Here is a 27512-nt window from a genome sequence, read left to right as displayed (position 1 = left end):
CTTTGTTTGAGAATGTGGTGATTGGTGATGGTGTAATCATGAGGGAAAGTCCAAGGGAACTGAAGTGAAGCCAAGCCCTGGCATTGTAGCAATGAGCAAATTTTAGCAGCCACCTATATTCAGGGTGTCTGCTGTGTGAGCAGAACAAACCCTTCTTACTGAAGCCACTGTAAGTCAGGTCTTCTCTTACTGACAGTTGATTCACTGCTTAGTAATAACACTAGTTAACTTTATCAAGGACTTACTATATACTTAGTAAGTGTTTACTAGTCTAAGCACTTTACATGTATTTCCCCATTTAATCCTTATAATACCTTTACAATTATTATCTCCAGTTTAGATGAGGAAATAGGGCCTGGATAGGTTAAGCCAGAATATGAACCCAGGCAGTCTGATTCCAGAGCCCTTGCCCCTGAGACTCTGCTATACTGCCTTCTAGTATTTGTGGTTATATAATTTGACATAAAACTATAACTATAAACCTTACTGTGGTAAATTCTTTTTCACCCTCACATAAATATGGACATTAATCAGGTATAAAAAACTTCAAATATAAAAGGTAAAGTTAGATAATATTGTGTATGGTGAAGTAATGATTAAAAAACTATTCTCATACTCCTCTCTGCAATTTTGGAGTTAAAATGCTGTAGGAGATACTTAACACTTAATACGTAAGTCTAGTTATCTTCTCATTATGCAAATAAAATAGGTAATAAAGGGGGAATCCCAAACTGTTATACCAGCCAGTATGCCTCCACGTACAAGTATCCCAAACCAGAGGTGGATGACGTCAGGTGGAATTCAGGAATAGGAGAAAGGTGCATGGGAACATAATGTTGACCTCATATTTCCCCACTCCTGTTTATAACAGAAATTCTCTAAAGAATTGCTAATACTCACAACTTGTACTTCCATCCATCCCATTCTCTCTTGAACCAATTAATCAAATTTTCAACTCAACCACCTGAATAAACTGCTCTTGTCATGGTCCCCAGTGATGCTGTGTGGCTGAGTCTCACTGAATCCATTTTGTCAGCCCAGTCTTAGGCCCGCAGTCCTACCCCTCCCCTTTCTGCATGACTGAGCTTTAGCCCACTCACAGGAATGCACCCAAGTCATGTAAGTTTCCTATCAACTTTTACCCCTGCCTCCATCTGATATGAAAGCTGGAAGACTGCCTTTTGCTGACACAGATGGTTAATGATCATGAGACCCCCAGGGGGAGAAAAACCCTGGGTTCCTATCAGTGTGGACATGCTTCCCACTTGGCAGTCAGATTCTGTTTTTAGCTTTGGCCCCTTTAAGTCCCTCTGTACCTCTTTTGGTGGCACAGACTGCAGCTGTGTATGCCTCTGGATCCTCATCTGCAGGATTATTTTCCTTTAAGTATCATTTAGATTTTCCTTTAATGAAGATCAATTGGTAATAAACCATGTGCTTTTGTTTACTTGAAAATGTCTTTATTTTGTCCTTGATCTTATAAATTAGTGTTACTGGGTACACAATTCTGAGATGACAGTTATTGTCTCTCAGCACTTGGAGAGATTATTCTGTCTTCCAGCTTCCCTTGTGTGTTCATAAGTTTGTCATCAGCCAATTACTGTTCCTTTGTAAGTAAGCTGATATTTATTTGTCTCATGTTATGGGTTGAATTGTATTCCTCAGAAAGATAGGTTAAAGCCCTAATCCCCAGTGCCTAAGAACGTGACCTTGTTTTGAAAGAGCGTCATTGTGGACACCATTAGTTAAGATAAGGCCGTATTGGAGAAGGGTGGGCCCTTAATCCAATATAACTGGGTGCCTTATCAGAAGAGGAAAAGAGACACAGACATTCAAAAGGGGAATGCCATGTGACAGGGAGGCAGGCACTGAAGGGCTGCAGATGCAAGCTAAGGAATGCCAAGGACAGCCGCAAATCACCAGAAACTAGGGAGGGGAGGGAAGGGTTCTCCCCTCCCCTTCACAGGGACCAAGGCCCTGCTGACACCTGGAGTTTGGACTTCCAGCCTCTAGAACTATGAGACTATATAAATTCCTGTGATGTTAAGCCATTCAGTTTGTGGCACTTTTTTACAGCAGACCTGGGAAACTAATGCAACTGACTTTAAGATGTGTTGTCTTTTATGTTCTCGGTTTCGCTACACTGTATCCAGATTGGATTTCTTTTTACTGGTCCTGTTCTTAGTGATTCCTGATCTATAGATTTATGTCTCTTATTGGTTTGGAAAGTCCTCACCCATTATATGAACCCATTATATGAACAGATGCTTACCTCCTTTCTCTAGATTCTCCTTAAGGGACTCTAAGTAGATTTAAAGTAGGAGATTGCCTTTTCTATCCTCCCTGTCTTTATTTATTTATTTATAAATTTATTTATTTCATTTATTTATTTTTGGCTGCGTTGGGTCTCCGTTGCTGCGCATGGGTTTTCTGTAGTTGCGGCAAGCAGGGGCTACTTCTTGTTGCAGTGCGCGGGCTTCTCAATGTGGTGGTTTCTCTTGCTGCAGAGCACAGGCTCTAGGCACGCAGGCTTCAGTAGCTGTGGCACACGGGCTCAGTAGTTGTGGCTCACAGGCTTAGTTGCTCCTCGGCATGTGGGATCTTCCCGAACCAGGGCTCGAACCTGTGTCCCCTGCACTGGCAGGCAGGTTCTTAACCACTGCGCCACCTGGGAAGCCCCCTATTAAGTTTTTAAATATCAGTTAATTGTTTTAGAAATTTGTGGCAGATTGATAGTTTCTCTCAATAGTCATTTTCTCCTTATTTTAGTAATATAACTTATTAACTGGGTACATGACCATCCACAATAAAGTCTATATTTCCAATTTGCCCTTCAGCAAGGAATGACCATGAACTAAGCTCTTACCATGGGATATAAAAAGAAGTGGTGTGCACAATCTTTTAGGAAGTTCTCTTAAAGGGAAAGGCATGTCTTTTTCCTTCCCTTTTTTCTTCATTTCCTCTACTCCATGAAAGGAGTATACTTTCCCACACCATTATGTTGGACCTGGCTGTGTGACTTGCTTTGGTTAATGAAGTGTGAGCATACAGGACATATATGACACACTTGAGCAGAAGCTTCAAGTGATTCTGTGGCTTAGCCTCTTGTATGCTTGTTTGCCATCATGAGGAAAATACAACCCAGGTGACTACTGCTCCTTTAGTCTGGTTCCTTGAATGGGAGACGTGTGGAACTGATTCGTACCTCGAGCACAGCACAGCAGCTGACTGCCCCTCCTCCCTCCAGGTGTCAAATCCCAACTAACTTAAGAATAAATATTTGCTGTTTATAAGCCACTGAGTCTTTGAGGGCAATTCCTTTACTTTCTTGCAGGTCAGCAATTTGTTAAAAATTATTATTATTTTTGAATTTATTCATGATGTAATTTCCACTGTCCAGCTATTATGAATAATGCTGCTATAATATTCATATACAAAAGTCTGTGGTTTTGTGTGGATATCTTAAATTCTTTTAGGTATATAGCTAGGAGTAGAACTGCTGGGTCTTATGATAACTCTATATTCAACAGTTCAAGGAACTGTCAGACTTTTACAAGGTGACTACACCATCTTACACTTCCACCAGGTGTATATGAGGGTTCTGGTTTCTCTAAGTCCTCACTAACAGTTACGCTCTTTTTGATTATGGCCATCCTAGTGGGTGTGGTTTCTCACTGTGGTTTCGATTTGCATTTCCCTAATGACGGATGATGTTGAGCATCTTTTCATGTACTTATTGGCTATTTATATATCTTCTTTGGAGAAACATCTATTCAAATCCTATACCCATTTTTTAATGGGTTGTCTTTTTATTGTTGAGTTGTAAGAATTATTTACATATTCTGGATATAATATCAGATATGTGGTTGCAAATTTTTTCCCCCATTCTGTGTACTGTCTTCTTACTTTCCTGGTGGTGTCTGAATTAGTCTACTAGGGCTGCCGTAACAAAATACCACAGACTGTATAGGACCTCATTTAACCGTAACCAGCTCTTTAAAAGCCCTGTCTCCAAATATAGTCACATTGTGGGTTAGGGCTTCCACACATAAATTTTGGGAGAATGCAGCTCAGTCCAAAACATTCTGCCCTCTGGATACCCAATATTCTTGTCCTTCTCACAGGCAAACACATTCACCCCCATCCCAAAGTCTTAACCCATTCCAGCATCAACTCTAAGTGCAAAGTCTCACCTGAATATCATCAGGTATGGTTGCGACTTGAGATATCATTCACTCAAAGGCAAAATTCCTTGCCGGCTGTGAGCCTGCGACATCAGACAAGTTATGCGGTCCCAAAATACACTGGTGAGACAGGCATAGAGAGATATTCTATTCTAAAAGAGAGAAATCAGGAAGAAGAAAGGGAAATGGGTCCAAAGCGAGTACAAAACCCAGCAAGGCAAATTTCATTAGATTTTAAGGCTCGAGAGTAATCCTTTTGGGCTCAATGCTCTGGCTTCCAGGCCCACTGGGGTGGCAACCTCATCCCCTTGGCCCTGGGTGGTGGCCCCACCCCCTCAGCCCTGCACATCAGCTTTATTCCTGAGGCACTGGTTGGTAGCAGGCTCCACTGAAACCAAGGAGACAGCTTGCCCCCCAGACCTGTACTCTCTGGGCTGGTGGCTGGAGTAGCAGCCCTGTTGATCTTTGAATCACTTTGGGTGCCATTTCTCACTTTTCTTGAAGGGTGATGTGAATTGGCAGCCAGATAGCTCTATTGTCCTATCCTGTAGACTCCCAGAAGTCTGACAGTATTCCTCCATTTTGTTGTCTCTATGCCCTTTAGTTCAAACTGGCAGTGTGTCTACTGGTATAATCTTATTTCTATTCCTGGTTACTTATGAGATGACTGATTAAATCCATGAGTTGCACCCATGACCTCTTTATCAAATGACTATCCAGCTACACCCTTGATGTATTCTCCAGAACATACTTCTTCTTTTATCATAATATGGATAGTAATTGGGTTCTACACCTAATTCCAACATGCGAGGAGTTGGGGTGGTTTCCCAACACCACCAAGGAGCAAGTCTCTGGGTACCAGCTGGGTGTCCTGCATCTCAGCTCAATTTTGACACTATCTACCCAGAGACAGCATCGGGTTCTGCAGGTTAAGTGCTCAGTCCCACAAGGCTGCTGTACACCCCTCTTGCCCTCTCAGGATGCCAGATGCAAGCAAGGTTGTTACCTGTGCTTCTGACCAACTGGCCACAAACTGGAGGTGCCAACAATCTCTCCCAACTCAGGATGCCAATTGCAAGTCCAGCTTGTGAACTGTATTTCTGACTGATGGGTATAAATCAAAGGTTCTTATGACCCCTTTCTTGGGTTTGATTAATTTGCCAGAGTGGCTCCTAGAACTTAGAGAAACATTTTTACATACTGGATGACTGGTTTGTTATAAAAGGGTATTATAAAAGGAAGAGCCAGATGGAAGAGACGCAACGGGCAAGGTATAGGGAGAGGGCGCAGAGCTTCCACGCCCCCTCCTGGTGTGTCACTCTGCCCACTTATCCAGGTATTCACCAACCAGAAGCTCTCTGAGCCTTGTCCTTTTGAGTGTTGTGGAGTCTTCATTACATAGACATGATTGATCAAATCATTGGTCATTGGCAACTGATCCAACCTCTAGCCTCTCTTCCCTCCCTGGAGGTCAGGGGGTGGGACGGAAAGTTCCAATCCTGTATCCATGGTTGGGTTCTTTGCTGACAAGCCCCCATACTTAGGGCTTTCCAAAAGTCACCTCATTAACATAAATCCTGTTGTGGCAGAAAGGGGCTTGTTACAAATAACAAGACGTCCATTTTACCTTTATGACTCTGAAAGTGATTTCAGGAACTGAGGAGTAGAGACCAAACATTATGACAAGAGAAGTTCCTGTTGCTCTTATCCCTCAGGAAATTCCAAGGGTTCTGGGAGCTGTGAGTCAAGAACCTTGGATGAAGACCAAACATGAGATATATTTTGGTCATATGCATGACCAAATGTATATTTCTTTTTTTTAAATTGAAGTATAGTTGATGTATTGTATGATATATACATGTTAGTTTCAGGTGTACAACATAGTGATTTGACATTTAAGCATATTACAAAATGCTCACCAGTATATATTTCTTGCAAGTTACAATATTGCAGATAGGCTAAGAATTTTCCAAATCTTTAGGTTATGGTTCCTTTTTGCTTAACAACTCCTTTAATTTATCTCTCACCTCCTGTATACTACAAGCAGTAAGAAGAAATCAGGCCGCACCACCACCACTTTGCTTAGAAATCTCTGCAGCTAAATATCATAGTTTATCACTTTTAATTTCTACCTTCCACACAACACTAGGAAACAGTTTGGCCAAGTTCTTTGCCACTTTATAATAAGGGTCACCTTTCCTCCAGTTCCCAATAACATGCTCCTCATTTCTGAGATCTCACTACAGTCACCTTTTAACGTTTACATTTCTACCAAGAGTCTCTCTTCAAGGCAATCTAGGCTTTTCCTAACATGCACCTCAAATATCTTCCAGCCTCCACTCATTACCCACTTCCAAAGCCCCTTCCACATTTTTAAGGTATTTGTTACAGTAGTACCCCACTCCTCAGTACCAAAATCTGTATTAGTCTGGTGAGGATGCCGTAACAAAATATCACAGACTGGGTAGCATAAACAACAGAAATTTATTTCACACATTTCTGGAGGCTGGACATCCAAGATCAAGGTATTGGCAGGTTTGGTTGGCTTGCAAATGCCCATCTGCCTTCCCCCAACCCCTGGCAACCACCCTTCTGCTTTCTGTCTCTATGAATTTTACTATTCTAGGTACCTCATATAAATGAAATCATACAATATACAGTCCTTTTGTGATTGGGTTATTTCATTTGGTATAATGTCTTCAAGGCTCACCATACTTTTTAAAGCTGAATATACAAAAGTTTTGTATATTCCATTTTGATGGAGTCCAATTTTAAAATTTCGTCACTTATGGTTTTGGTTTCATAGCTAAGAAACTATTGCCTAATCCAAGGTCATGAAGGTTTACACCTGTTTTTTTCTAAGAGTATTATAGTTTTAGCATTTATATTTAGGTCTATGATCCATTTTGAATTAATTTTTTTTAAATTTAATTAATTAATTAATTTTGGCTGCGTTGGGTCTTCACTGCTGCGCACGGGCTTTCTCTAGTTGTGGTGAGTGGGGGTACTCTTCGTTGCGGTGCGTGGGCTTCTCAATGCGGTGGCTTCTCTTGTCGCAGAGCGTGGGCTCTAGGCACGCGGGCTTCAGTAGTTGTGTCACGCGGGATCAGTAGTTGTGGCTCGTGGGCTCTAGAGCGCAGGCTCAATAGTTGTGGTGCACGGGCTTAGTTGCTCCGTGGCATGTGGGATCTTCCTGGACCATGAGTCGAACCCATGTCCCCTGCCTTGGCAGGCGGATTCTTAACCACTGCACCACCAGGGAAGTTCCTTTAATTAATTTTTGCGTATGTGAGGTAGGGGTCCAATTTCATTCTTTTGCATATGGTTATACAACTGTCCCAGCACCCTTTGTTGAAAAGACTATTTTCCCAGTGAATCAACTGTCCATAAATGTGTGGGTTATTTCTGAAGTCTCAATTATTTTCCATGATATATACGTCTATCACTATTCTGGTACAACACACTATCTTGATTATTGTAGTTTTGTAGTCAGTTTTGAAAGCAGGAGGAATGAGTGTTTCAACTCTTTTTTTTTTCAAGATTCTTTTGGCTACTCTGAGTCCCTTGCATTGCCATGTGAATTTTAGGATCTGCTTGTCAATTTCTAGAAAAAAAAAAGGCAGTTGGGATTTTTGATAGGATTGCATAGAATGTGCAGAACAAATGGAGGAGTACTGCTTATCTTAACGATATTAAGTCTTCTATTATTTCTTGATGACGATTTAACTTAATTATAAACCCTGTACCTCGTGTCTTCCTGTCCTCTCAGTAAGCCTAATAATTTCTTGCTCCTCCACTCGTCACTTTTCCTACTTCTAACGGTACACTTTAGCAACCGCTTCTTATTCTGCCAACTATACACATCGTCTCTTGAGTGCTTTTCCCTTTACCTCTACCTTTCTTATGTTTCACATTTTAAACTGCCAGCTGTATTTTTACCTTTATGTTGTCAACATTGGTATAATTTATAAACTATGCTTTAACTACAGCAAGATTATAATTTATTAACAAGTTTGGTCTAAAAGTTGAACACCAGAAACCAGCATTTTCTAAGCTCTCTATCATAGTAATTATTCAGTTGAATCCTCTCCCAGAACTCCTATCCTTCCATCCCAATCTAGCCTAGCTCTTGGGATTTCCCTTTACTACTGAATTAGATCTAGTGAATCCTGGATGGGGATGCTGTCAGAAACCTCATTTCTACCTCATCTTTAAATTTTGAAAAAAAGCCTATGTGGGAGTTTGACTTTATGAGTCTCTGCATATCTGAAAGTTTTCATTTTGTTCTCTTAATGATAATTCAGCTAGGAATAGAGTTTTTTTTAAATAAAAAATTCTTAGCATTTGAAGTTAAAGAAATATTTCCCTCAGAAACTTGAAGGTCATCATTATCTTCTCTTATCTAGTGTTGCTGGTAAGAATTCTAATCGCAGTGTGAGTCTTACTCTTTTACGGGTCACTTTTTATTATTATTTATTTACTTATTTATTTATTTATGGCTGTGTCGGGTCTTAGGTGCGGCACTCGGGATCTTTCCTTTAGGTGTGTGGGCTTCTCTTCAGTTGTGGTGTGCAGGTTTTCTCTCTCTCTAGTTGTGGTGCATGGGTTCCAGAGCGTGGGCTCTGTAGTTTGTGGCATGTGGGCTCTAGCTGAGGCACACTGGTTTAGTTGCTCCACGGCATGTGGGATCTTAGTTCCCCGACCAGGGATCGAACCTGCGTCCCTTGCATTGGAAGGCAGATTCTTTACCACTGGACCACTAGGGAGGTCCCTATGGGTCACATTTTTCCTTTGGAAATTCAGGATCTTCTCTTTATCTTTAGAGTTTTAACATTTCACAAAGTTGTTTTTGTTCTCCACTAATGGACATTTTCAGCTCTGGGAAATTTTGTTCCATTATTTTTGGGGTAATTTTCCATCTTTTATTTACTCTCTTTTCTCTTTCTCTTGTAATATTAGTCTTGTTGGATTGACTTTTTATTTTTCTTTTATTTTCTCTTGCAATTTCCATTGCTTTGCGTATTTCTTCTATTCTTCTTAAAATTGCACAGACTTTACCTTTCAACACTTCCAGTGAATTTATAATTTTGGCAATTTCCTATTTCTAATTTCAAGACTTACTTTTTGTTCTTGGATTGTTACTTATCTGAGTACATTATCCTTGTTTCATACCTCTAATAAAAGTTTGTGAGCATATCATTAAGTTCTCTGAAGTTTCTTTTTCCTCTGTGGTCACATTTTCTCCTTATCCTCTCCCTCTCTTCCCCAGCCCCAAGTTGCAGACTTCCCTTAAACACCTAACGGTCCCTGGTTGTCCATTCATATTTAAGATGAAGTAGTTGGATGCTGATGACGCATCTTTACAACTTGGGAGGGTCTTGCCAACTTGCCTCTAGGGTGAGTGGGTAGGAAACTGGCTATTGTGCCAGAATAAAGAATGCTTTACTCTTAGTCATCAAATGCTCCCCTGAGATGATAAAAAAGCTTGACTTTTAGCCTGGGATAAATGCCTAGCTATTGTATCTGAGGTATAGGGAGGGTTCTGCTGTTCTACATAGAGACCTTTATTTAGTGTCCTTGTTTTCAGCCCTGCTTCTCACTCTTGCTCTGTCTTGTCAGTGTCTCCAAATTTCAGTTTCTCTAAATCACTTCTGGCAGGTAGGCCTCCTTCTTCAGCTGCAGTACCCCCCCAATGCCTATTCCACATTATGGTTTCTTCCATTTTGTTTAATCAGACCTCACCCACTTTCTGTGTGTAACATTAGAAAACAAAAAATCTCTTGGTGGCTCCCTTCCCATTTTCTGTTTTGTACGGGTTTGTATCATTTTTCATTCCTTTATTATCATTTTAATGGGGTTCCAGGAAGAAGAGGCAACGAATGCATGCACTCAGCCAGCTTTAATTAAAAAAAAAAATCCTAAGTGTAGGTTTAAAAAAACATATGTGGGGCAGAGTAGGAAATAAGAAAAAAGAACAGTGGAATGACAAAAAAGAAACCAAAAAAATTTCTGAGTCTGTGATATGGACAGTACTCCCGTGCATGAATAACAATGCTTAGCATCTCACATTCTTCAGATCCCTACATTTCAGGGATGGGATAGATCTGAGACATCTCGTTCACACCCCCTTTTACAGTTACGAAAAGCAGGACCCAGGAGTAATGGGATTTTCCCAAGGTCACACACGTAGACACTGGCAGAATGGAAACTAGAAAGATAAGAGGAGTCCACTTTGCTTTCCCTTCATCTCACCACACCGCTGGGGAGCAGCAGGACGAGCGGATCAGCAGTCAGATAAGAAGGCTCGTGAGAAACATTCACAGGAAGTTGGCGTATTCCTGAGTGAAGTCGGGTGCCCGAGAAAATGAAACACTTTAGGATGCTTCATTTGGCAGGACCGAGCGTCCCCCGGCAGCGGTCCTCACAGCGGCGGCCGCGTGCGGACCCTACGGAAGGGGGCGACTGTACAGCAGGCTGGGGGACGCTGGGCGGGATGGGGATGCGATGACGAATGAAGGGACGAGAACCCCGACGACGGACGGGAAAGCGACAGTGGGGTCACGAGGGCGTGGACGCTGGCGGTGACTCAACTGCTCTCAGGGGCGTTTAGAGTTACTGATAAAACAATCGCTAGCCGGGAATAAACACGATTCAAATCACTCTTACTTTCTTAGTGCAGCGATAGCTTACCTACGGCCTTACATTAACGGTGCGTGGCTCCGACAAGGAAACCCGTCTGCGCTTCGGTACTAGAAACCGGGGAGCCCGACGCCGGGCCAGCTGCCGCCCGCAAGGACCGGGACGACCGTCCGCGCCGCCCTCCCTCCCTCCCCGGCCGCCGAGGCGAACCGCGAACAGGCCTCTGGCGGCGTCTCCCGGGCCGTGCGGGCAGCCCGAGGGCCTTAGGGCGGGAAGCCCACCTGTCCGCGGGCGCCAGGCTCCTCGGGGCGGCTAGCCCCGGGCTCTGCGTGACTAGCCCCCTGAGGCAGCGGCTGAGGCGGCGGCCCACTGTCTGCGCCGCACTGCCTCCTACGGCAAGCGGGAGGAGACAGACGCCGCCCTACCGACGCCTGCCGTGTGCGCGTGTGCGCCCGCGCCGGCCGGCAGCCCAGAGCCCCCACCCGCCAGACCCCGGAAAGTGCCCGAGGCCCGCGCGCGCCCGAGTCGCGCTCCCGGGAGGCTGCGGGCCGCCGACCGGGCGCGGTCGGACGGGGGCGGGGCTCGCGCTGACGTCAGCCCGGGGCGGGGCTGGGGAAATCGCGCAGGGGGCGGGGCGCGGTGACGTAGGCGCCCGGGCCGAGCTGTGGCTGTGGTGGTGGTGGCGGCGGCGGCGGCGGCGGCGGCGGCGGCGGCGGTAGCGGTGGTGGCGGCGGCGTTGGCGGCGGCGGCGGCGACGGCGCCCGGGCAGCAGCGGCAGCGGCAGCGGCAGCCCTGAGCAGGGTGAGACGGCCGCAGTGGCGGCAGCTCGGGGTCGGGCGGCGCCTGGAGCTTCCCGCCCGTTGCTGGAGCTAGGCCCCTCGGCTCTCCTCCGCCCGCTCCTCCTCACGGCCCTGTCTGGGTCCCGGCAGCGCGCCCCCGGGGAGGGCGGAGCCGTAGGTGAGGCGCGGGGACCCCTCCCCCTCCGCGCCCTGCCGGGGGGATGGGACGTCCGGGAGGGTGGCCCCACCCAGCCCACCGACGATCTCGGGGGCGGCGGTGGCGGCGGCGGCTGCGGCTGCGGGCGCCCGGCTTCTGAGGCTTGGTGTTGCGCGCGAGGTGGGGAGGTGTACGCCTCGCGGAGCCCCGGGAGGCTGGGGTGCGGTCGGCTGGTTCTGGGGTTGGGGTATTGATGTACAGCGTTGAAAGAGACGAGGATTCTCGTTTTTTTCCTGCTATGAAGTGGTCAGGTAGGAGATGGAGGGTTGGCTTCCAGAAGGAAGATGAGCTGTGGATGTTGCCTTTGAGGCAGTTGGAGAAGCTATTGCACTAGGTCTCACATCTCTACTTTAGGATTTGGGGTCTTTTTTTCTTTTTTTCCTCCAGGCGGAGCGGGTGGGGCGTCGGCGGGGGGAGAATCCCTCTGCTTTTGGCTCGGGGTGTGAGCGTGGATGGGTTTGGAGCTCTGCACCGTTCAAGAAGAGCGAGATCTTGGGTTAGACAACTTCCTTCTGGCAGCAACATTGGGGAATAGGTCCCAGTACACTTAGTTCCTTAAAGGCGTTATCTTCCAGTCTTTCTTCTGTGCCTGAACGATCTCTAAGCCACCTCGTTTTCAGAGCTCTATCCTGGCTCCTTAAGAGAGGGCCTGAGGATCAGGTGGTTGCTTTGGAAGACACGTTTCTGAGGAGTAGTCGCACGTGGTTCTGGTTGACTGCTTTGGATGGATACAATGAACAATTTGAATAGTTCTGTTGGCGCTAATTATGCGAAACATGCTTAAATGTTTTGAAGCACAACTGTCTTTTACAACTCATGTTTTAGTAAACCTTGACAGCTATTTTGTGTTTAATTGTTGTAAATTTACACTTAATTAACACTTAGTTATTGGAGATTTCTAAAATTTCTCAATTGCACATGTCTTTATTAGACACTTTAAAAGGGAAGTGGAGGGCTTCCCTGGTGGCGTAGTGGTTGAGAGTCCGCCTGCCGATGCAGGGGACACGGGTTCGTGCCCCGGTCCGGGAAGATCCCACATGCCGCGGAGCGGCTGGGCCTGTGAGCCATGGCCGCTGAGCCTGCGCGTCCGGAGCCTGTGCTCCGCAACGGGAGAGGCCACAGCAGTGAGAAGCCCGCGAACCGCAAAAAAAAAAAAAAAAAGAAAAGTGAAGTGGAATAATTTTTTTTTTGGTAGGTCCCTCAATTTCTCAGAAATGTTCTTGGAGTCAGGTGCTTTTAAAATGCACTTTAGTAACATTTTGGGGGCGTGTGTCTGTCGTTGTATAGGGAGATGTTACTAAGAGTAAACAGTGTTCAACGTTCTTCACTTCAGTGTTTCACAACCTAGCACATTAAATCAGAATCTTCTTTTCTGGATTCCTGCTCCCTATTAGATTACAGTATTCACTGGCCTTACCTATCAGTTAATATCATTTAAGCTATTTCTTCCTCGGAAAACAGGCCCTGAGGTTGACATTTGTTATGTAATGGATGGAAGTAGCCATGACTCTCAGTAATTCATTTATGGAGGAAGGGAAACCGTCATGAAATGGAGTTTAAGCAGTGACTTTCCAAAGGCTTACTCAATTTATTTGGGAACATAGCCAGGGAAGTGCTTTCCCATAACCCGAGAGAGAAATATACAGAGTGAGTGTCAGTAGGTGCCTTTTTTAACATGCCTACTTAATGAGCAGATTATTCTAGCAAATATTTCTGCTTGACGAAACTTGTAGGAAACAGATGATATAATAGCTATTAAGTGAGAAAGGGTGTGGTCCAATTTGTAATTATAAACTAAAGATTTAATTTTATTCCGACAGGTCAAATTATAAGTTGGTACAATAATTGTTTTGATATTGGATTAGTCACTTAGAAGGAAAGACTAAAATTCACATATCTGGGTTTGGCTTATAAATTATACTTTGATTTAAGGGGGTACACATGGGGACAAATGTGAACTAAAATAGCGGTGAAACTTTGTACAGTGCTAAAATGACATTTCCATGGCTGACAGTGGGATGTGATTCTTCTTGTTGGAATGCAATCATATGTTTTGGGGAAAATGTAAGGTAGAAGTTTTCTATTTCTCTTTAGAATTTCTTAAGGCTGAGAAAACTGGTACGTTTTATTTTTCAAGAAATGTGGCTTGCTAGTCATTACTGTGATATCTTAGTTAAGTCTACTGGGGTGTCCCCCCCTTTTTTTTAATTACTAAAGTCAGATAAGTATGTCATTGTGTTAATTCAATGTTAGTACTAGAAACAAAAGTGAAAATTCCCATAGCAACAGCTGCTCTTTTTCTATGCTACGTTTATGCTTTTATGTAGCTTTTTTTTTTTTTTTTTTTTTCCGGTACGCGGGCCTCTCACCGTTGTGGCCTCTCCCGTTGCGGAGCACAGGCTCCGGACGCGCAGGCTCAGCGGCCATGGCTCACTGGCCCAGCCGCTCCGCGGCATGTGGGATCTTCCCGGACCAGGGCACGAACCTGTGTCCCCTGCATCGGCAGGCGGACTCTCAACCACTGCGCCACCAGGGAAACCCCGTTTATGCTTTTAGAAGTAGTATAAGAGCTGTTAAATGTGCATTTTGCACATACTGTGTAAAACACATCGATGGCGAAAGAGCAGGGAATGAAGTATTTTGGCTAATCCAATAATAAACAGTGTATTGATTATAAATTTTCAGAGAAATATAATGTAATACAGTAAATTAAGCATAAAGGTTATGTGGAATATAGTTTACTTCTATGGCTTTTCAAAATGTGAGCCTGGAGGTGCTGATTCATTCATTTATTCATTCAACAGTTATTTATTGAGTATGGTTCTGGGTACTTTTTTTAGCCTTTGGGAATACAGTAGTGAACAAAGCTGACAAAAATTCCCACCTTCATGGAACTTACCTTCTGGACACCTTCTTGGGAAGTGAAGAGGAATTCAGCAAAGGAGATTAATAAGAGGTTATTGAGGTAGGAGGAAAACCAGGAGAGTGTGATGTACTAGAAATGAAGGAAAGGAAGTTTTCAAGGAGGAGGGAATGTTCAACTGTGTCATTGTTTAAAGATGTGTCAGACTGTTGGGTAAGCAAGAATTCTGCCTGATTATAATTCCTAATAACAGAGAAATGACTAAATGCTTTTTAGTGTGAGATGAGACAAATGTAAGAATCTTTCAGTTTTTTACTTCTTTTGACTGATTTTTAAAAACATATATATTTCATTCTTTATTCTTTTCAGAACAAAATATGCAACCTGGGAGTTTATACTTGTACTAAGGAGAGGTATGACACTGTTGTTACTAATTATATGTACACTTATTTTTCTAATGCATGTATCAAATCAGAAGTTAAAGTATACAGGGAAAAAAATAAGTCTCTTCTGTCCCATCCAGTACTCCTGAAGGCAGACACTGTTTCCAGTTTCTTGTTTATCCTAACCAGTGAAATTTTGTGCAATAACACAGCATTTAGCTATTTCAAAATTGCATAAATATAACAAGTATTTTTATCCCCTGTGTATTTTTTTTTACAGGCTTAATATTTGTTTTTATAATTTAAGTCTAGCTACCTGCAGAGCTTTTTTTTTTTAAATCACAGCTTTATTGAGAGACAACCCACATACCATACGATTCACCCATTAAAGTGTACAATTAAATTCTTTTGGTACATTCATCACCACGATCAATTTTAGAACATTTCATCCTCCCAGAAAGAAGCCCCAAACTCATTAGTAGTCATTCTCCTGACCTTTGGTTTTAAAGCTCTCTTAAAAAAAAAAAAATTAATTAATTAATTAATTTTTGGCTGCGTTGGGTCTTCGTTGCTGCGCGTGGGCTTTCTCTAGTTGTGGCGAGCGGGGGCTACTCTTCGTTGCGGTGTGTGGGCTCTAGGTGCGCAGGCTGAGCAGTTGTGGCGCACGGGCTTAGTTGCTCCGTGGCATGTGGGGTCTTCCCAGACCAGGGCTTGAACCCGTGTCACCTGCGTTGGCAGGTGGATTCTTAACCACTGCACCACCAGGGAGGCCCTGACCTTTGGTTTTTAAGTTAAGTATTGTTTTGCGTATTGTGTGGGGAAAACGTTTGTGAATTACTTTGTTTCCAGTTAAATGGTAGTGAAGCCATTTAGTGTTACTTTTAATATTCTCTGATTGAATAGAAGCATAGGTTTGTGTAAAAGTCAAATTAGTTAGTGGTTTATTTAGTTGCATGAATTGGGTCATAGGATGGATTGTAGGAAGATCTGAGATGAGGTCTTAAGGATAAGTAGTATTTGGCCAGATGAAAAGGATGCAGGCAGAGGGAACAGCATGTGCAGGACCCAAAGGCGAGAAAGGCAAGAAAGCTGCAGGGCAGGTAGAGTGATCTGAAGAGAGTTTGGTCTGGCTGGAATGTTGAGTGCTTGTGTGAGGTGTGGGCATCACTTCTCCTTTCTGTGAAAAAGTGTGTTGTCTTAAAAAGGCAAACTAATTACATGATTAATTGGCTTAAACTGTTTGTGGGTTGCTGTCACTTGCTAGCTATGTAACTTTGGATGAGAAACTTTAGTGTCTAAAACTCAGTTAAACTCTCATTAGATGAGAATAAGAGTCCTATCTGATGGGATTGTTGTGAAGAATAAATGAGCTAATGCTCAGAAAGCTTTTAATAAAATGCTTGGAATACAGTAAGTACTCAATAAAAATCAGCTGCCCTGATGATGACATTGTGGTGGTGGTGGTGATTTTGAGCATGGTGACTTTGATGATGGTGGTAATGATCCTGAAGTATGGAATTCCTTAGGATGTCTTGGAGCCCCAGAGAGTGCTCAGGAGACTGGAAAATGATCTCATGTTAACTTTTTCCGGGGAAGAAGGAAGTGAATACCAAAAACTTTAGACCAGCACTGTTTAATAGAACTTTGGGTGATGATAGAAATATTCTATCCTTGACCATCAAATACAGTAGCCACTAGTTACATGTGCTTTTTGAACACTTGAAATGTGGCCAGTGTGACGGAGAAACTGTATTGTTAATTTTATTGCAATTAATTTAAATAGCCACTGTGACTAGTGGCTACTGTTTAGGGCAGCACAGTTACACACTTACAGATTGAGGAATCTAATTGAATTATGGCAATATTTTAGAACAGATTATTTAAAAAGTTAAAAAGTAGTTTTAGAAGCCTTGTCAGGGGACAGGTGATTGCTGGGATACAGCATGGATTCACTAGGTCACATCAGACAATAATTCTAGTTTTCTAGAACTGACATGGTTCCCAGACTGATAAATAAAGGAAATGTAGTAGTTGTAATGTGTCTAGACTTCAGTTAGATCTTTTCATGCTGTCTTTGTGGAAAATTATGTCCTAGATTTCATGAGCACAGGGACTGTCATGTGTTCTCTACTAAGCAAATAACAGATACTTACTAAATATTTGATGACTGAATGGAGAATGGTACAATTAAGTGAAGTCACAACTAGTTGTAAATGGCTAGCCGCAGAGAATGGAGATCTGCTTACTGCAGGTGATGGGTTAGGGCAGGGGTCCCCACCTCCTGGGCTGCACGGCAGGAGGATGTGAGAGGCGAGCAAGCGAAGTGTAATCTGCCGCTCCCCACCGCTTGCATCACCGCCTGAACCATCCACCAGCCCCCCGACCCCCACCCCGGCCGTACTGGAAAGATCCAGGAGTGGTGGCGTAGGAGACAGTGGCAGTGTAAACTAGCTGCCAGCACATCCTCGCTGAGTGTGGAGGGTGTCCAGGTCATCACTAGCTGATAGTGAAGAGGTGGAGGTAGAAGACTGGGTTGCTGAGTAGCATGAAAATCAGAGTAACAAGGATTTTATATGAGGGTTCAGGAGTAGTGGTCTGGAGGTGGCAGTGGAAGAGAGAAGGGTACCTGCCTCGTTTCCCAAAAACACGTTGAGAGACTTCATAGCCTCCACTTGAAAGGGCTGCATGGGAAGAGGCATCCTGGGAAAGCCAGCTTTCAGTGAAGGCAGAAAGGTACTGAGACCTTTTAGAGGAGTTTCTTAGTAATGGAATGAAGTTCCTTGAGAGTGTATTTCCCCACCCAACTGGCTGCTTCTTCTTTTTTTTTTTTTTTTTAATATTTATTTACTTATTTGGCTGCGCCAGGTCTTAGTTGCGGCATGCGGGATCTAGTTCCCTGACCAGGGATCGAACTGGGACCCACTGCATTGGGAGCGCGGAGTCTTAACCACTGGACCACCAGGGAAGTCCCCCAACTGGCTTGTTTTTATCATCACTTAAACTTTAAGAGAAGTCTCTCATTTTTGACAACAGATTCTTCTCCAACTTCATACTTCTTTGCCTTTTGCTTTAAGTTGCTTTGCTCTTTGCTTTACAGCCAGAATTTGTTGAGGGAGTTGTCTACGCTTGCTTTATGTTTCCATTTCTTCACCTGTAATTTTCTTCTCAATCTATTTGTCTTGTTTCTGTTGCCACAATTTCACTGAAATGTTTGCTGGGATTACTAACGGCTTTCTTTAAATACACTGGCTATTTTTCTCTCCATTTATTTAACCTCTTAGCATCTGTACTAGTTGTCTATTGCTATGTAACAAATTACCCCCAAACTTAACTTAAAACAACAAACATTTATTGTTTCACAGTTTCTTTGGCAGGCATCTGGGTTTGGTGTGTGAGATTCAGGGTCACTCATAAGGCTGCAATCAGATGTTGACTAGGACTGGTCATCTCAAAGCTCAGCTGGGGGAGGGTCTGAGTCCAGCTCAGTCATGTGGCTCGTGGCAGGCCTGAGGTCCTTGCTTGCTGTTTGATGGAGAAATCAGTCTCTTTGCCATTTGGGTCTCTGCATAGGATTACTCACAACATGGGTCGAGCCCTCTATCAAGGAGATTGAGGAGGGGAGTTACTAGCCAGTCTTTTTGTGACCTAACCTCAGAAGTGACTGTCACTTTTGCTGTATCCTGTTCATTTGAAGGGGGTCACTAGGTCCAGCACAGGCAAGAGAGGATTCCACAAGAGCATGAATACTCAGAGGCAGACAGCATTCGGAGCCATTTTTAAGATTGCCCACTACAGCTGTGTGTTCGACACAGTAGCTTTCTCCTTTTGTAAAACTCTCACTTCTTTTGGGATCTTCAGATTATGCTTCTGTTCTTCCCGGTTCTCTGGGCTCTCTTTCCAGTCACCTTTGTTGAATCTTTTTCTACCATTCATTAAATGTTTGAATTTCTCTGGCTCATCTCATTTTCTTTCTTCTTTTTTTTTTTTTTAGTAGAACCTTTTTATTTTTATGTTTTTAACATCTTTATTGGAGTATAATTGCTTTACAATGGTGTGTTAGTTGCTGCTTTTTAACAAAGTGAATCAGCTATACATATACATATATCCCCATATCCCCTCCTTCTTGCGTCTCCCTCCCACCCTCCCTATCCCACCCCTCTAGGTGGTCACAAAGCACCGAGCTGATCTCCCTGTGCTCTGCGGCTGCTTCCCACTAGCTATCTGTTTTACATTTGGTAGTGTAGATATGTCCATGCCACTCTCTCACTTCGTCCCAGCTTCCCCTTCCCCCTCCCTGTGTCCTCAAGTCCATTCTCTACGTCTGTGTCTTTATTCCTGTCCTGTCCCTAGGTTCTTCAGAACCTTTTTTTTTTTTAGATTCCATATATATGTGTTAGCATACGGTATTTGTTTTTCTCTTTCTGACTTGACTTCACTCTGTATGACAGTCTCTAGGTCCATCCACCTCACTACAGATAACTCAATTTCGTTTTTTTTATGGCTGAGTAATATATTCCATTGTATATATGTGCCATATCTTCTTTATCCATTCATCTGTCGATGGGCATTTAGGTTGCTTCCATGACCTGGCTATTGTAAACAGTGCTTCAATGAACACCGTGGTACATGACTCTTTGAATTATGGTTTTCTCAGGGTATATGCCCAGTAGTGGGATTGCTAGGTCATATTCATCTCATTTTCTATTTCATTTTTCATCTGTATGCTGATATTCATTTTTCTGTCTTCAGCTTTTACCTCTCTCTTTTGTGTCTAAGGGCTATTGTTATCCAGTATTTCCACTTGGATGCCCCTTACACTCAGCACATCCAAAACTAAATGTATGATTCCTCTCTTTTCTGATGTTCCTTAATTTGTTAAATGACACTACCAGTTGTTCAAGCCAGAAATACATGTAATGTTCTTGATTTTCCCTCTCCTGCAACCTTCCATTTTACTATTCCCTATGGACTTTGTAAATCATTGCTGTCCAGTGATGGTGTGAATGTTTTTATGAGGTACTGCATCCCCTGTTGTGTTCCAGGCATTGAATGAGTAATTTTTAAGGTTCCTTCCAATCTTGAGATACTGTGTTGCTAGCTATTGAAGGTTTTTAATTAGGAGACACATGATCAGAGCTGTGCTTTAGAGATACAGCAACTCTTGAACACTTTAAAGAGTTTATTTTTTAGAGCAGCTTTAGGTTTTCAGCAAAATTCAGTGGAGGTAGAGATTTCCCATAGAATCCCTGCCCCCACCCATGCATAGCCTCCCCCATTATCAGTCTCCCATCAGAGTGGGACATTTATTATAACTGGTGAACTTTCATTAACACATCATTGTCACCTGAAGTCCATATGAACTCTCATTTTTAGTGGTTCACCCAGAATGAAGCTAAACCTTGTATTCCTTTTAGCTTTCTTTAATATGGTGTGCTGTGAGATGAATAGACAATGGTTTCCATCTGACAGCCCCTTTATGTGTGTGTATGTATATTCTTTTCATTTTTTCCTTCTTTTTCCTTTTTTGTTTAAAAGCCCTTTTCATGGAAATTAGGTAACTCATTGTCTGAACTTCAGTTAAACATCTCTGAAATTGTGAAAACATTTCACGAAGTAGAAGTTTGGACCTTAAACATAATTTTATTATGGGAATATAACTTATCAATTGAAGGAATTAATTCCCTCTTGAAGCCCTTCTTGAACGTAACAGACATTTAGAAAAGTGTGTAAAACAAATGTATAGCTTGATAACTTATGGAATAAACACTGGTATAACCATCATCTAGGTCAAACATTAGGACCTTGCCAGCGTTCTAAAAACTTTCTTTGCCCCTTACCAATCACAACCCATTCCTTCCCCTATAAAGGTAACTCCTGTCCTGACTTGCACTGGAATCATTTTCTTGCTTTTCTTCATATAATTCTATTATTTAGTTTTATCTGTTTTCCAACTTTATATGCATAGAATCATGTTGTATATATTCTTTCATGTCTGGCTTCTTTGACTCAACATTTTGTGAGATTTAGATTTGTTGTGTGTAGCTGTAGTTTAGTCATTTTCATTGCTAAATAGTATTCTGTTCATCACAAATTATTCATTTTTTTAAAGATGGATATTTAGGTTGTTTCCAGTTTTGGGGCATTATGAATTATGCCACTATGACCGTTATTACACACGTCTTTTGGTGCACGTATTTTTGATGCTTTCATAGCCAGGAATAAAAGTGCTCAGTGATAGAGGGCTTCCCTGGTGGCGCAGTGGTTGAGAGTCCGCCTGCCGATGCAGGGGACACGGGTTCGTGCCCCGGTCCGGGAAGATCCCACATGCCACGGAGTGGCTGGCCCCGTGAGCCATGGCCGCTGAGCCTGCGCGTCCGGAGCCTGTGCTCCGCAACGGGAGAGGCCACAACGGTGAGAGGCCCGCATCCCGCAAAAAAAAAAAAAAAAGTGCTCAGTGATAGAGTATGCGTATGTGCAATTTTACTAGATAAGTGCCAACTATTCCTATGTAGTTGTACAAACTTACATGCCCTGAAGCAGTATTTGAGAGTTTCTTTTGTTCTATATCCTTGCCATTATTGTCAGTGTTATTAATTTCAGCCATTCTGGTGGATTGATTTATAGTGGTATCTTATAGTTTTAATTTGCATTTCACCAGTTACAAATGAGGTTAAATACCTTTCTGTCTTTTGGTCATTTGGAGAACCTTTCGTGAAGTGCTTATTCAGATATCTTGCTCAGTTTTCTGTTGGATTATCTTTCTTGTTCTAATTAATTTATAGGAGTTATGTATTTTGGAAATGAGCCCTTCTTTGGTTATTTGTATCGCGAATATTTCCACTCTACTCTATGGTTTGCTGTTTTGTTCTCTTAATGGTGTCTTTTGAAGAACTGGATTCTTAATTTTAGTGTAGTCCAGTTAATGTTTTCCTTTATATGGTTGGTGCTTTTTATGTCCTGTTTAAGAAATCTTTTCCTACTCTAAGGTCATGAAGTTACTCTTCTGTTATTTTCTGGAAGTGTTGTTGCTATACCTTTCTCATATAACACCATGATCTGCCTATAATTGATTTATGCATATGCTGTGAGGTTTATTTTTTTCCCATTTGGTTCCTGATTTTCTCAGCATCATTTATTGACAGTTACTTCCTTTTTCAACTGCTTTGTAATAAATTGAGGCTCTCTGTTGTGTTCTACTGGTTTCTCTATCTCGGTCCAGTGCCAGACTGTCTTAGTTACTATAGCTTTATAGTAAGTCTTCATACCTGGTAGAGTAAGTGCTCCCACCTTGTTTTTTTCCAGGAATGCCTTGGCATTCATTGTCTGTCAGCGACTGTCAACGGTCAGTAACAGGAGTGGTATCAGCATAGAGACAGATGTAGACATCAATGGAATTAAGTAGAGAGTCCAGATACAAACACACATATATGGTTAATTAATTTTCAACAAAGGTGGGAGGGTAACTCAGTGGAAGAAAGGATAGACTTTTCAACAAAAGGTGCTACAACAATTAGATCTCAATATGCAAAAAAAAAAAAGTGAACCTCAAGCCTCACCGCATAGGAGAATCTTTGAGACCTTGGGTTAGATATGACACCAAAAACATGCCTCATAAAAGAAAAATATTGATAAATTGGCTTTTATCAAAATTAGAAAATTTTGCTTTTCAAAAGAATTCATTAAGAAAATACAAAAGACAAATCAGGAGAGGATAGTTGCAAATCACATATCTGGTAAAGGACTTAACATTCAGAATATCTAAAGAACTCTTACAAAAAAAAATAAGATAAACATTACCCCCCAAAATGGGCAAAAGATTTGAGTAGGCACTTCACCAAAGAAGATATCTTGATGGCAGTAAGCACTTGAAAAAGATGCTCACCATCATTATTCATTAGGAAAATGCAAATTTAAATCACAGTATGATGCCACTGCATACCCACTAGAATGGTAAAGTCCAAAGATTGAAGTACCAAGTATTAGCAAGGATGTGGAGAAACTGAGATTCTTATACATTGTTGGTAGGAATGTTAAATATTACACTGATTTTGGAAAACGGTTTGGTAGTTTCTTAAATTAAACATGTATTTACTGTATGTCCTCAACCATTCGACTCAGGTATCTAGCCAAGAGAAATGAAAACATATGTCCACACAAAGACTTGGGTGCAGATATTCATAGCAGCATTATTCTTAATAGCAAATGTCAGAAGCCATCCAAATGTCCATCAACTGATGAGTCGATAACCAAAATACAGTATATTCATATAATGGAATACTACTGAGTAATAAGAAGGAACAACTACTGATACATTTAGCAACATAAATGAACCTCAAAAATGTTTTGCTCAGGGAAAAAACTGCCATTTATAATTTTATTTACATGAAATTTCTAGAAAAGGCAAATCAGTGGTTGCTGGGGCAGCTAATTCTTTGCTGTGAAGTATGGTGTTGTCAGGCACACACACACAAGACAACAAGGCAAGGCCAAGACCAAGACCAAGGTCTGACTGATTTGACTGGTATAGATACAATGAACGCTTCCAGGTTAGACAGTTTATCACTTACGTGGGCAGTGGAGCCACAGATGCCAGCTGTCTATGACTCTTGTCCCACAGGCCAAAAAGGATGACACCAAAACAAAACCATTGCTGATGACTACAGTGAGCTGTGGGATGCCCTATCACTAAGGAGCCCATTCTGATTTGCCCCTACGTGGTTTCATATTCTGCAGCTCTGTTCTGAGATGGGTAGGGCTGAAAGTCTCCTGCCTCATCAGACTCCAGGCAGCAATGAGAAACTCTCTCATGACAGCCTCCAAGGGAGAGAGAGGAACTGTGGGAGATGGCCTGGTAGCTGCCTCTTGTAGGCCTCCCATCCTCTCCTGTTCTGGGCGGTGGGACTGGGGTTGGGGGTGGTGCTTGGGGGGCAGGAGGAGGTCAGAAGCGTTCTGCCTAGACTCAGAATGCTACAGGTCACCAGACATGCAGCAGCAGAGGTGCCTGTTCCCCTACAGACACTTATTTGCCTTTGCATCTATCCTTTGTTAGATTGAGATAGTTTCCTTCTCTTCCTAATTTGTTAATATTTTTAATCATTAATAAATGTTAAAATCTACCTGATACATTTTCATATCTATTGAGACAGTCTTTTTTTCTTTTAACCTGTTAATGTGGCTGATTACACAGGTTTTTAAATTCATTTCTACCTGACTTTTTCCCCTTGTGTGTATATGTATGATTTTTCTCCTCATACATATAGAATTTACTGTTGCTGACCTTTTCTTTCAAGGAAGAAAGACTAAGTTGAACTTATGATTAATCAGTAAGAAGTTATTAAAGATCCGAGAGGCTCAGGATTTCTTCTGAAACAAAAAGTAGCTGTGTTTTACAACAGTATTTTTGCGTACATGCCTTCAGATCTTTCAGGACCCATCCTTTCAAGATGCCACACAGGTGACTTTTCTACCATCATGGCAGTATTCACTTCGCTTTCATTAGTGGCAGATAATTTCAAGTATTTCAGATAGTTTTTTTTTTTTTTTTTTTTTTTTTTGATACACGGGCCTCTCACCGTTGTGGCCTCTCCTGTTGCGGAGCACAGGCTCTGGACGCGCAGGCTCAGCGGCCATGGCTCACGGGCCCAGCCGCTCTGCGGCATGTGGGATCCTTCCGGACCGAGGCACAAACCTGTGTCCCCTGCATCGGCAGGCGGACTCTCAACCACTGCGCCACCAGGGAAGCCCATTTCAGATAGTTTTGCATCCCTTTCTAAACTGCTGTATCAAATTTAGGCTGAACTTTGCTTGATATTTTTCTCCTATGCATAAGTAGAAAGTTATAAAGTAGAAGAAGTTATTGAAAGTGGTGTTATTGGACATTTCACTTGATTTTTCTGATGGTTTTTCTAGTGGTTTGCTGTTAATTTTCTAGTGTTGCCAAGTTTCTGAATCCATTCTGAAATAATTGGAGTACTGCTTAGGCTTAGTATTTCTTGATTTTAATAGAGCAGCAATTTCTATCTGTATTCCTGGTTATTGAAAATAAGTTAATTGAAAATGGATATAGGGACTTCCCTGGTGGTGCAGTGGATAAGACTCCACCCTCCCAGTGCAGGGGGCCTGGGTTCGATCCCTGGTCAGGGAACTAGATCCCACAGCCAAGAGTTTGCATGCCACAACTAAGGAGCCGGCGAGCTGCAACTAAGGAGCATGCCTGCTGCAACTAAGACCCAGCGCAACCAAATAAATAAGTAAAAGTAAATATTAAAAAAGAAAAAGAAAATGGATATAAATTATTCTTTAGGTTTAAACTCACAAATGCAGGTAATATAGTATGTATTTCTACATAGCAAGTTTTTTATATGCCTTTCTTAAAAGCACCAATCATGATTTCCTTGAAATTAGGGGTTGATTCTTTACTTAAATTCATATTAAAATTCTTTTAAATAATATAGCAAAAATATCTGCTTTACAAATTTTTTATTTTCATAGTTGTCCCAGAGTACACATCTGTTTCCTTTTTTTCTTTTTTCCCTTTTCTTCCCTCATTCAAAAAATATTTATAGAAACTCTAGTATGCTTCATTTGTGTACTGTGTATTGTGCTCCATCTTAGCAATATAATTTTTGAGACACTGTCTCTGCTCTCAGGATGCTAGAGACATTGAAGGAGACAAGTACACAGGCAGTTTTAATAGAGCATGATGAGGGTTAATGATATGAGCAAGAATTGGGAGGTGGACAGGAGTGGTGAAAGATGAGGCTGGAAATGGGGCTTGGATCATAGAGGGCTTTGTCAATCATGTTAGAGTCTAGAGTTTTACCTTGGGGCAATGCCAAGACTTTGGAGACTTTCGTGTAAAGGAAATAACAAATTTTATTTACATTTTACAGGGAGTGGGTAGGAGGAGGCTAAGTGAGGAGGCCAACTAGGAGGCTGTGGCCTTAATCTTGTTAAAGCCTGAAAAAGAAAGTAGTGACAGTGGGGATAGAGAAGCATACCGAAATGAAATCTTTAAAGAACACAGGGCTGGCTAATTGAATATCTGTGTGTGTGTGTGTGTGTGTGTGTACACGTACATGTACTTTCGTGGGAGAAGGGGCAGTTGGTGGTGAGGCAGGAGACTAAGGTGACTTCCAGACTTCCAGATGGAGCAGGTAGGTTAGAAGCAGTGCTGCCTAATACAGTAGCCACTATATATGGGTATTTAAATTTAAACTGATTTAAATGAATTAAGATTTAAAATTTAGTTCTTCAGGTGCACTAGCCGTATTTCATGTACTCAGTAGCCAAATGGGACTCGTGGCGTCTGTATCGGATGGTGCAGATATAGAACATTGCCATTGTCACAGAAAGTTCTGCTGCCTAACCCTGGTCTGCAATTTTTGGTACCGACTACCTCTTCCCCCAGAGGAAAGTCAGAATAATAGGTGGTATTCTCCAGTCTCCTAAGAACTCTGTCTCCACAATAACCTAGGGATTCTGTGAGTCAGAAACAATTATCACCACCACCATCCAGTCATCATCAGATATGGAACACTTTCATGATCAGAGAAGGTTCTGTAGGACAGCACTGCCCTAGAGGGATGGTGATGCCATTCATTGAGCTATTGACGGCTGTGGTGAGGGCAACAGGAATCTCTCGGAAGGGCACTGTCCAGTAGACATGTAGTATGAGCCACTTTCATAATGAAAATTTGAGTAGCCACATTATAGAGTAAAAAGAAATGGTTAGATTTCATAATTTTATAATATGTTTTATTTAACCCAGTGCATCCAAAATGTCATTTTCAACATGTTGAAACATGTCATTTAAAAAATTAGTAATGAGCCATTTTACATTATTTCTTCATACTAAGTATTTAAAATCAATTGTATACTTTTATAGCATATCTTAATTCAGATGCGAAGATTGTATCAGAAATACTTGATCTGTATTTAGAGTTCATAAAAATTTACAGTTGAAAAAATAGATTCACATATCCAACTTGTTTCAAACATGCTTAAAATTTTCAGTAACTGAATTACCAGTTTTTACATTTAACTTTTAATTACAATAAAATAATATTAAAAATTCAGCTCCTCAGTCTCACTAGCACATTTCAAGTGCTCAACAGCCACATGTGGCTAGTGGCTACCATTGGACAGTGCAGCTCTGGAATAATCAGTTGCCTTCACTTGATAGTTGGAAATTCAGGTCTGGAGCTCAGGTAAGAGGTGTAGGAATAGACAGGTAGATGGTGGGGACTGTGAGGAATGTGGAGATTAAAAAACAAGCTTGATTTAGGACAGCCCAATATTAAGTTCTCCGTGCTCCATTAAAAAAAGAAATCTGTAAATCTATCTGGTGAGAGTAACATAGTAGATGAGAATGCAGCACATTGCAGTGGTTGAGAGTCTGAGTTTAGAGTCAGATGTGTGATCTTGGGCAACTTACTGAGCCTTTCT

General features: G+C 42.2%; 2 protein-coding genes across 5 annotated transcripts in view; one reads left to right on the top strand and one right to left on the bottom strand.

Moving 5' to 3' along the window:
* Positions 1-11335, bottom strand: part of RAD52 (RAD52 homolog, DNA repair protein) — a 59406-nt gene extending 48071 nt beyond the window's left edge. The window contains exons 1-2 of the mRNA XM_081249347.1: positions 10875-11335; positions 4194-4336 (exon numbers count right to left, since the gene is read on the bottom strand). The gene's annotated coding sequence lies outside the window, so the exon portion shown is untranslated. The remainder of the gene's footprint in view (positions 1-4193; positions 4337-10874) is intronic.
* A 197-nt stretch (positions 11336-11532) lies between these two features.
* The window catches only part of ERC1 (ELKS/RAB6-interacting/CAST family member 1), a 388457-nt gene continuing 372477 nt past the window's right edge, over positions 11533-27512 (top strand). For 2 of the 4 annotated variants that reach the window (XM_081249168.1, XM_081249164.1), the window contains exon 1: positions 11533-11624. The gene's annotated coding sequence lies outside the window, so the exon portion shown is untranslated. The other 2 variants (XM_081249165.1, XM_081249166.1) reach the window with 2 other exon arrangements.

The sequence above is a fragment of the Mesoplodon bidens genome (assembly GCF_964165515.1).
Source record: "Mesoplodon bidens genome assembly, chromosome: 11".
NCBI lineage: Eukaryota > Metazoa > Chordata > Mammalia > Artiodactyla > Ziphiidae > Mesoplodon > Mesoplodon bidens.
This window is presented reverse-complemented; position numbering and strand designations above follow the sequence as displayed.